The following is a 9,886-nucleotide window of genomic DNA, read 5'->3' as shown; positions in this document are numbered from 1 at the left end:
AGACCAGTCCTGGAGTGGTCACCACTCCCTGCCCTCCATGTAGAGAGGTCCTCGCTGTCACCTGCCCTGTCCAATCCCATGCCACCAAGCTCAGCATTCCGTTTTTGTACTGGTACAAAGACGGCCGAGGAAGTGGCTCTGCATGGGTGCCAGCTGACACTGGCTCCTGGGTGTTCTTCATCAGCTCTGGAGTCTAAAGTGGAGAGGCTGGTGGGCATAGCATAGATAAAGGTGTGGGTGTCACCTGTAACCAGCTGTTGGCTGTTGGTTCCCAGGGTCCTTTGTCTCAGAGCTCAGCCTGGCTGCTTGAACCTGTTGTCCATTGAAGTAGAGACGTAGGGGCCTGGGCATGGAACTGACTCTGTCGCTTTCAGGTTAACACTAGAATGAGGGACTGGCCTGCAAACCCAGGAACCAGAGCATAGTGATTCTGAAATATGCAGCAAAGGGGGGCTGTCAGCAGCCCTCTGATAGAAAAGTCTGCCCTCCTGAGGCATGTCCCTGGACAGATGTGTTTCTAGGAAATGCAAGCCCTGGGACAGGTCGTCTGAAGTGTCAGACCTGCAAGCAGACCACAAAAAGTAAGGACAGGTCCCAGAGCAGGTGGGAGCCCGCTCTCCCAGCCTCGTCCTCGGACCACAGCCCTTTGCAGGTTACCCTGGGCAAATGATGTTAGCGATTGCCACCATAGATGATAACAGCCTGGGAAGTTCTGGATGGGTATTGGAAGGCCAAGGCAAGTTCTGGGGACCTAGTTGCCCAGATAGTAGATGTATTGAATCTTTAAGTGTTCCAGGGAGCTACCTTGGAACTGCTTTAAATCCAAGGGCACCCTCAACCTGGGCTTTCATATTCGCTCATGCAGAAAGATAGCACAGTGTAGTTGGGTCGAGGAGGGGCTCGCTCAGCAATTCCCTGTGTCTGCAAACAGAGGGGATCGTGCTGGGGTGGGCGGTGGGAGGTACACCAACCCTTCCCCCCCCCCAACACTTTGGTTTTAAGGATGAGATGTCATACCTCAACAAAAGCAGCCATGGGTGCTGTTAGCTGGCTGTGTGTTGGGACCTTACCTGTCACCTGGAACCACCCCTCAATCCCATAAGTGGTACTCACAGGGCAAACGGTCTTCCACTTTGTAGGGGTCAGCCTCAGCTTTGAGTTCTGGTCCCGCCTTTGGAGGTCAAGCAAAGGGGAGTAGGGGAGGCTCACAGCCAGGAGAGGCTTGACCCAGGGCTGCCACTGTCTTCTGCTCCAGCTCAGTGTTCTGGGAAAGGTGTCCTGCCACCAGTGACACCAGTGCCATCCACAGCCAGAGGGAGCGTGATGAAAGTGGGGAGATATGGGAAGCCATGCAGCCAGAGGGGAGAGAGAATTGGGCTGACTTGCTTGGCATTGGTCAGCAGTGCACCCTGGGTAGGACCCACAGCCATAATGATCAACCATGCCAGTATGACTCGCCCAGCACTCTGTCCTGGCTTCCCCAGGAGAAGCTGTCAGTTCCCTGAGGATGCTAGCTCAGGCTCATAGCCTTTTCTGGTTCTTCCTGCTCCGTGTCCCCTCCCTGCTCCACACACTGCCACCTCGAGAGAGCCTCCATCCCAGAGACTACCTCTGAGGCCTTGTCCCACCATCTGACCTTTGAACTCCATCAAAAAGTTGTCACCTGACCCAGGCGTCTGACCCAAGGAATGTGACTTAGGCACACTGCAGGAAGGTGGGGGCTTGTCATGGTTGGGCATCTCGGCTGGGTAAGGGATGGCCCTGCATCCGTCTGCCAGTGCAGAACAGAACAGTGCTTGCTCCAAGGTGTTGATGTAATTTTTAAGCTGTTTTATTGTACTCTATTCCCTCTACCTTCCTTCCGGTCCTTATTCCACCCTGATCCCTTCCATCCCCCAACACAAGGTAGGAGAGAAAAGGTTAGAGGGGAAAGGGGTATAGACCTCTCTCAGCCAACTATTTCCTGCTAATGAGGGGTGTGGGGTTCCTTGGGGCAAGTCCAATCATCGTCAGAATATCCAGCAAACAGGCAGCCGTCACCACAGGCCCTCTGGGGTGCTGTCTCCAGAGTTCCCAGAATTAAACTATCTGTTGCTAGCAAAAATCACCCCCCCCAGCATGAGATAATCATATTTAAGAGCTATGGACAGACAGAGTAAAGCAGCCCCATCCCCCACATCTGGGATTAAAACAAAAACATACTCATATAACATAACCAGGCTTTAAAAGAAGCCAAGCCTCAGTACACCAGGGATAGTAAGGGATCGTTGATCCTGAGCCAAGTATGTCTGGTCATGGCCCAGGAACGTGGATTGGGTTTGCTCTGAAGGGCATGTGCCACCTTGGAAGCGGTTGTGTGAATAGCCACAGTCTCTCCTCCGATGCTATCAGTGACATCGCTAGAAGCCACAAGTATGGTAAGTCAACACTTGGAAAAGTTTTTGGTAATAGGCGGAGAGGTGAGGTGTTGAGTCAGATTCTGAGAGCGCTAAAGATAAGGTCAGGATAGTTTGGGCTCTCTATCCACTTTCAAAATCTTCAGCATAGATAATAGCTTGCTCAGAACATTGGTTAACCGGTAAGCTTCCCTTCTGGATGAGGCTGGGCTCTGGATTGGAGCACTGAGTGGAACAAATTACCCCCACCCCCAGTGTGGGCAGAGGCTCCCTGAGAGGGATGTCTGTGTCACCACATTGTGGGTATATTGTGCTGGGCTCATGGGTCTGGGTGGTGTTGGGGTTGCACTACGTTAGAGTTGAAACCTAGGTCTTTTGACATTACTGTTGTCCAGAGAACCATGATGGATCCGGGGCTCTGCCCCTCCTTTAGTCAAGGGCCTCCTGACCAGCCATGGTCTTCCCTGACACTGCCCTGCCCAGTTTTTCCATTGAGTGCCTCACAGTGTTGTATGTAGGGGTACCACATATGGATGGTGTCTGCATGGCTGTTCAGTTGCCACCAAGGGCTCCATGTGGACAGTCTATATCTGCCCTTTAGCAATGATAACACCAAGAATTTATCTCAAGCCTTCTAGACTGCTTATAAGGAAAACACCTCTGTTTTGGTTTTTTAAGACAGGGTTTCTCTGTGTAGCCCTGGGCTGCACTAGGACTTGCTCTGTAGACCAGGCTGGCCTTGAATGCACAGAGATCCACCTGCCTCTGCCCCCAGGGTGCTAAGATTAAAGGCGTGTGCCACCGCTGAGGGGGTGAAAACCCCTCTTTGTGTGTGTTTTCTTTTGTTTTCTGTGCTCTTTGTCCTGTGCTTGGGTTCCCTAACCCCTACCCTGGCCTTGCCACCCTGCTGATCCAGATCTGTGATGGGTTTGACAGCCCTGGCTCTGCAAATCATTAGGGGTTCCTCTTTGTAGGAGGCCAGTGAGCTCTGGCTTCGTACAGTCTGGGCAGGACCATCCAGTGTTTGCGTTGCCCTGTCCATGTAAACAGCGTGGATGGTAACCACTTCACACCGTGGACACAGATAAAGGCCAGGGAGCTGCAGCTCACGTGAACGTTATGAGAACACCATATACTGTGATTTCCAGAATCTTACATCGTGTCTACAAACCAGTTAAATGGATCAAGTTTGTTTGTATTGTTGTTGTATCCCTAGTGGTGAGCTGATCCTATGGTCTTTTTCCTTTGCCAAACAGTTTTTCTTTTTCTTTTTCTTTTTTTTTTTTTTCGAGACAAGGTTTCTCTATGCAGCCCTGGCTGTCCTGGAACTCACTCTGTAGACCAGGCTGGCCTCGAACTCAGAAATCCGCCTGCCTCTGCCTCCCAAGTGCTGGGATTAAAGGCGTGCGCCACCACCGCCCGGCTGCTAAACAGTTTTTCATCGAAACTGAGTATCGACGCCACAGAGCTCACTCACAACGCGGACAAGTTTATGTATATAAACCCCCCATCTTTCTGTTGGCGCCTGCGTAATACCTAGATCTGTGTTTACCTCTCGAGCAAGGGGTGTGGCTTGCCTCTCTAGGCCCCTCCCACTCCCCATTCTTCTGCCTGCTGCGTTCCATTGTCCGGGATGTCAATCCCAGTGATTGCTTTTTTTCTTTTTACAGTGCGTACAGATGTTAAGCATTAAGTATGCGTTATACCGGTTTCATTGCTGTTTTATTTATGTCAGGAAATATATCACAAAAACTTGTCCTTCCAGGTAAGAGGTGACTTCACATTTTTTTTTGCAGTGTGTAGCCTACTCCACAAACACACAGTTCCTGCCTGATTTTCTTGGTCATGGGGTTCCATTTGTGCTTTCTGCTCTGTGTGTGTGCGTGCGCGCGCGCGTGCGCATGTATGCGTGTGCATATGACATGGTGATCAGAAGACAACTTTTAGGGAGTCAGTCCTTTCTTCCCTTCATGGATTTCAGGGATCAAACCCAGGCTGTCAGGTTTGTGGGGCAAACACCTTTACTTGTTAGGCCATTTCATGGTTCTTTTGCTGAGCATCTGTGGGTGTATGTGCTCTGGGAGGACCTGGATCTGTAAATGGCCAGAAATTTACCTGTCTTCTTCACCAGTGCCTGCAGGGCATCGGATCATGGGTCACCCTTACTCCAGGTAGGTATTGCACTGGTAGCAACTCCACTCTTATTTGGGACCTCTGGTGGCATGGCCATTGTCACTTCAAATGTACCCTCTGTGACCCTGGCTGCTTCCTGTCCTTCTAGGCTGGCTTCTCTTGCTAGAGAAATTCTGTCATCGAGTTTCCTTTCATCCTTGCACCCTTTTGCAGGCAGCTCCACCCGCAGCTGTGTGCAGCTCTCTCCTTGCTAGAAGCTTCTACTGGGCAGTTACTCTCAGGCGCTCTGAGATCTTCTTCTCCATCGCTTGTGTTGAAAACTCCGATGGAGTCCTTCGTTTCCTCTAGATGCGCAGTCTTGCCTTGCTTTGTGAGCAGTGGACACCTAAGCAAATAACAACTGAAAGGCTTGACTCTTCTAACAGGAACTGTGGGTTTAGGGGTTTTCCTGTTGGATGGACACTCTCTCTGCTCTCTGTGTTTTCTCTTTGGTCGGTTTTGAAAATCCTCTTCTATCGCACCTTCAAATATTCTTGCGAATTATTACCTCTGCCCTGGGGGCTTATTTCACAAAATTTCAGACTTGTGTGCTGGCGTATTTGTTTGGCTATTGTATTAGATTCTTATATCTACCACATTATAGTGATAATAATTATAATATAATAATTATAATGATGGTCTTCCAACCGTTATTCCATCTTAATCCTTTCCAACCCCGAACACTAGGTAGAAGACAAAGAATGTCAGAGGGGAAATGGGGCATAGACCTCTTCCAGCCAACACAATAGGTTACTTCCTGCTGATTAGGGGCGTTGCGCTCCTCGGGAGCGAGTCCAGTCTTCGTAGTCAGGATATCTCCATCTTCTCTTTGGTCACAATCAGTTGGCAAATCACATCCATAGCAGCTAGGAGCAGCAGCCATCATAGGCCCTCTCAGGGTTCTCCCATTTAAACCCTCTCCAGAGTCCCCCCAAATTAAACTCTCTGTAGCTGGCAAAACCACACCCGACTAGTGCACGAGGCAAATCATAATCACCTGCTGTGAAGCAGCCTCTTACCCCACATCTGGGATTAAAAAAACTATTTACATAACTTTTTTCTTCAATTATTTTATATTCTGAGTACAGCCCCCCTTCCCAGTCCCACCCTAACAATTCCTCCCTATATTACCCCTCCCCTTTTCTTCAGAGGGAGAAAGCCCTCTTTCGGTACCACCCAACCCTGGGACATTTAGTTCCAGCAGGACTAAGTACATCCTCTCCCACTGAGGCCCAACCAGGCAGTCCAGGTAGAGGAAGGGGATCCAAAGGCAGGAAACAGAGTCAGAGACAGACAGCCTTTGCTTCAATTGTTAAGGAATCCATATGAAGACCAAGCTGCACATCTGCTACAAGTGTGTTGGGCGTCTAGCCCATGCATGCTCTTTGGTTGCTGGACCCATAAGTTGACTTTTAAAGAAACCAAAATTCCCACTGTACCCATGCCGTGGGCCCACATCACAGGCCGGCCTCTCACTATGCTCTGAGGTCTTCCTGCTGCTGTCCGAAGATTTCCTTCTGCCCTATCTTCCAGTTCACTAATCGTCTCTTCCACTGGATCTAATCTGCCTTTACGCTCATCCAGTAGGTTTGAATTTCATTAAATCCTGTTTTTGGAGTTTCAGTTGGATTCTGAAACCTCTTCTACTTCTCTGTGCAAAGTTTCTTGTCTTCAAATTCATTTCCTGGGCATATTCAATCACAGCTACTCTCCAGTCTCTCTGGTTAAGTCCACACCCTCTCCTGTGGGCTTATTTCTTCTGGATATGTTTCCTGAACTGGGTCATGTGGTTTTCTTTGTAAACATTAGTTCTGGACGCTCTGAAAGAGAACAAAACACACCAGAGCTTCACACACAGTCCCCTTGCCTAGATCTTTCTGCTTCAGGTTGCTGGTGGGAAGCAGGACAGAGAAGCTTTGTTCAGATTGTAACTGGACAGGATGGTCCTGAGGGAGGGATGAGCTACCCAGCCTCTTTCCTAGTTTCGTGCTGCTGTGGCAAAATACCGTGATAGAACCAATTTAGGGAAGGAACGGGTTTGGTTCTCAGTTCCAGGACCATCCTTGTGGGGAAGCAAAGCATCTTTCCTTTCTTGACTTTTCTTCTCTCAGAGAAAGTCTCCTTGTTGGTTAGCTACCTGAAATATCATCTCTCTCTCTCTCTCTCTCTTTCGAGACAGGGTTTCTCTGTGTAGCCCTGGCTGTCCTGGAACTCACTCTGTAGACCAGGCTGGCCTGGAACTCAGAAATCCACCTGCCTCTGCCTTCCAAGTGCTGGGATTAAAGGCGTGTGCCACCACTGCCCGCTACCTGGAATCTTTATGAAAAAAAATTTTTCTTTTTTAAAGAAAAAATTTTAAAGAGATAAGGAGCCATTTTTTTTTTAATAGTTAGAGATATGGAGTCTCCTCCAAGCTCATGATCTTCCTGCCTCTGCCCCACGTGCTAGGATCACTGGTATACTGTATTGTGTCCAGCAGCTATCGGAGCTAACAATCCATCCTCATGGGGAGTCCCTCAGTGCCAGCCTTCTCTGGCTGTTTGGTACTTGAAGGCATGTTCCATTTGTAGAGACATTTAAATCTGTTAGAAACCCGTACATATTTCTTTAGTTTAGGGAAATGTCTTCAGTTGTCTGTCTCTTTGTTCCATTTTCTTTCTCTGAGACCCTGTTAGATGGATACATATTTGCACTGCTCCCCAGGGTTTCTGTTTCCTCAAGTCCTTCTCGTCCCCTGAGATGGCCCAGAGTCCTGTGATTTCCCTTGGGAAGTTTCTCAGCCACAGCCCTCTCTTCTTCTCTGGATGCTGTTCCTGATCCTCAGCTGTCCCCTCGGAGGGTTGTGTGGCCAGGTGTGTGTGGAACCTCAGCTTATAATGGGGTGTCTGGGTCTGCTGTATGAAGGCAGGCTGGGATGCCGGATGCAAGGCAAGCCATTCTTCTCAGCTAACCAAAGTCATGCTAAGGTTCTGTTCATGCCCAAGGGGCCTCCTTACAACAATGTTGTTTTGTTTTTAAATGTGTATATGTATTTTAGCTGTGTGTGGATAGGTGTGAGTGCAGTACCTATAGAGGCCAGGAGAGGGTGCCAGATCTCCTGGAGAAGAGGCGCTGAGATCCAAACTCAGGTCCTTTGGAAAAACATTGTGTTCTGTTAACATACACATACACACACACACACACACACACACACACCTTAAGAACAGGTTTGAAAAACACAAGAGTGGCCGGGCGGTGGTGGTGCATGCCTTTAATCCCAGCACTTGGGAGGCAGAGGCAGGTGGATTTCTGAGTTTGAGGCCAGCCTGGTCTACAGAGTGAGTTCCAGGACAGCCAGGACTACACAGAGAAACCCTGTCTCCAAAAAACAAAAAAACAAAAAGCAAAAAACCAAAAAAAAAAAAAAAAAAAAAAAACAAAACCAAACCAACCAACCAACCAACCAAACACAAAAAAACCACGAGAGTGAGCATATTCCTGTTACCAGTTGTTCACTTTGTATGACGGTAGGTTTTCAGCATGTGTATGGATCACCGTGTAGTGTGACTGGATCACAGTGTGGCTATTCCTTGCTGCAGCCCATGTAGGTGCTGAGTTAATCCGTCCTGAGCTACACAGGTTGCACTTGGCTCACTTGGTAACAGATGCCCTCAGCCACACATCCTCACGGTTCAATTCCTGTATCCTATAAACTTAATGCAACAACTTATAACACTTGGCATCTTAGAGCTGATGACACACTGTGGTCTGAACACTGCCTACCCAGAATCACTCTTCTGCTATCAGTGGAGGGAAGGTGTGCTCTGATCTCCAACAACTGCTTCAGCCTGGCTGGTTTCTGGAATCTCTGTCTCCCAGATACATAGACTCAGCTGGACATTCCAGAGATATGTTCAGCTAAGACTGACCATGGTCTATATTTGAGGAAAATCTACACCTCAGTCTGGTTGGGGTGAGGGATGAGCTCCAAACAGGTCTTTGTGGAAAGACCTTGACAAACTTCCTGAGGAAGGGTCAATGTGTACAGGGGAAAGAGGCTAAAAAGGGTTGGGCTCACTGACATTTGGCTTAGTGGCTTTGCAGTGTTACCAGGAAGTAGGGATACTTGTCTGCTGGCCCTTCCTTGGAACAGAAACGTACTTCTGTCAAACTGAGAGTGTCAATTCTCTGGAGGCCGCTATGTGGTCCTGGAACATGGCCACCAACACCACCTTGGGACTACTGTGGGTGACGGTGCCAGTCCTTACTGGTCTGTTTTGCTGGTGTTAGCATATAGACACAGAGGGCCTGTGGACTGCATTCTAAAAACTCATGCCAAAATACAAAGAAAGGACACTCTTGACCCCCTAGCCAGGGCTCCCAATGGATCTACCAGCGTGCTGCTTAAAGTTCCCTTGTTCTGCTTACCAAGTTGACTCCTTGGGCACGTTATTAAACGTCTAGGTATCTTAGTATCCTGTGTAAAATTGCTTATCATCGTCCACAACAGCATTCCAGAAACTCAGCAAATAGTAGGTCAAAAGGAAGGCTTTCTGTGCCTGCCACTATCACCTACCCCAGCCACCTAGTGGCTACTTTGGGACTACGTAAGGAGGTAGAAGGTTAGATAGATACTGAGAATGAAGGCTTCCCAGAGGCTTGTCCCTCCTGGAGCCATCTTGGAAATGCCCTTGTAGAAGCTGGTCCACCCCACCCAGGTAGACAAATGGAAAAAGATGAAAAAGGAGTATGTGCTGGCTTTCTGGGCCAACAGGAGTCATCCTCTATGTCCTCAAAGGATGCCTCTGCCAGATGTGAGCCCTCCTGTGACATTCAAATTCAAGGCCAGAGGTCTGTTCCAGGAGTGAGTGGTCCATAAACCATGCCTTCTTACTGGTCTTCCGGACCACCTATAAGGGTTAGCCTGACGAGCCTGACTTTCTTCGCCCTCTCTTCCCCAAATGCAGCATGTATATAAGAAGAGTCCCCAAACGTGGATAGCTAAGTGGCTGCCGGTTGGGCCAAAGCATTCCTCTGGCTCCTGACCTAGCACAAGCGCCCCCAGTCCTGCAGTGCGTCCCCGCTCCCTGCGTGGCCGCGTAGCCTTGCACCCACATCCGGGGTCTCTGGGCCCAGGTCCTGGAGTCGCGCGTCCCCGGGTCTCTGCGCGCGCCCGGGCGCCTGACCCGCCCCGTGACGCATTCGCAACCGTCCGGAGTCGCGGCTGGCCAGCGCGCGCCCGCGGCGCCGGGGCACGCGCCTCGTGCACGCGCCCGGCCACGTGACTCCGCGCGGCCAACCGGCGCGCCGGGATTTAGGGATAAAGCGCGGCCCCGCGA

This window comes from Grammomys surdaster, unplaced genomic scaffold (assembly GCF_004785775.1).
Source record: "Grammomys surdaster isolate TR1022 unplaced genomic scaffold, NIH_TR_1.0 237, whole genome shotgun sequence".
Lineage (NCBI taxonomy): Eukaryota > Metazoa > Chordata > Mammalia > Rodentia > Muridae > Grammomys > Grammomys surdaster.
The sequence above is the reverse complement of the archived record's forward strand: the minus strand, read 5'-3'. Positions refer to the sequence as shown.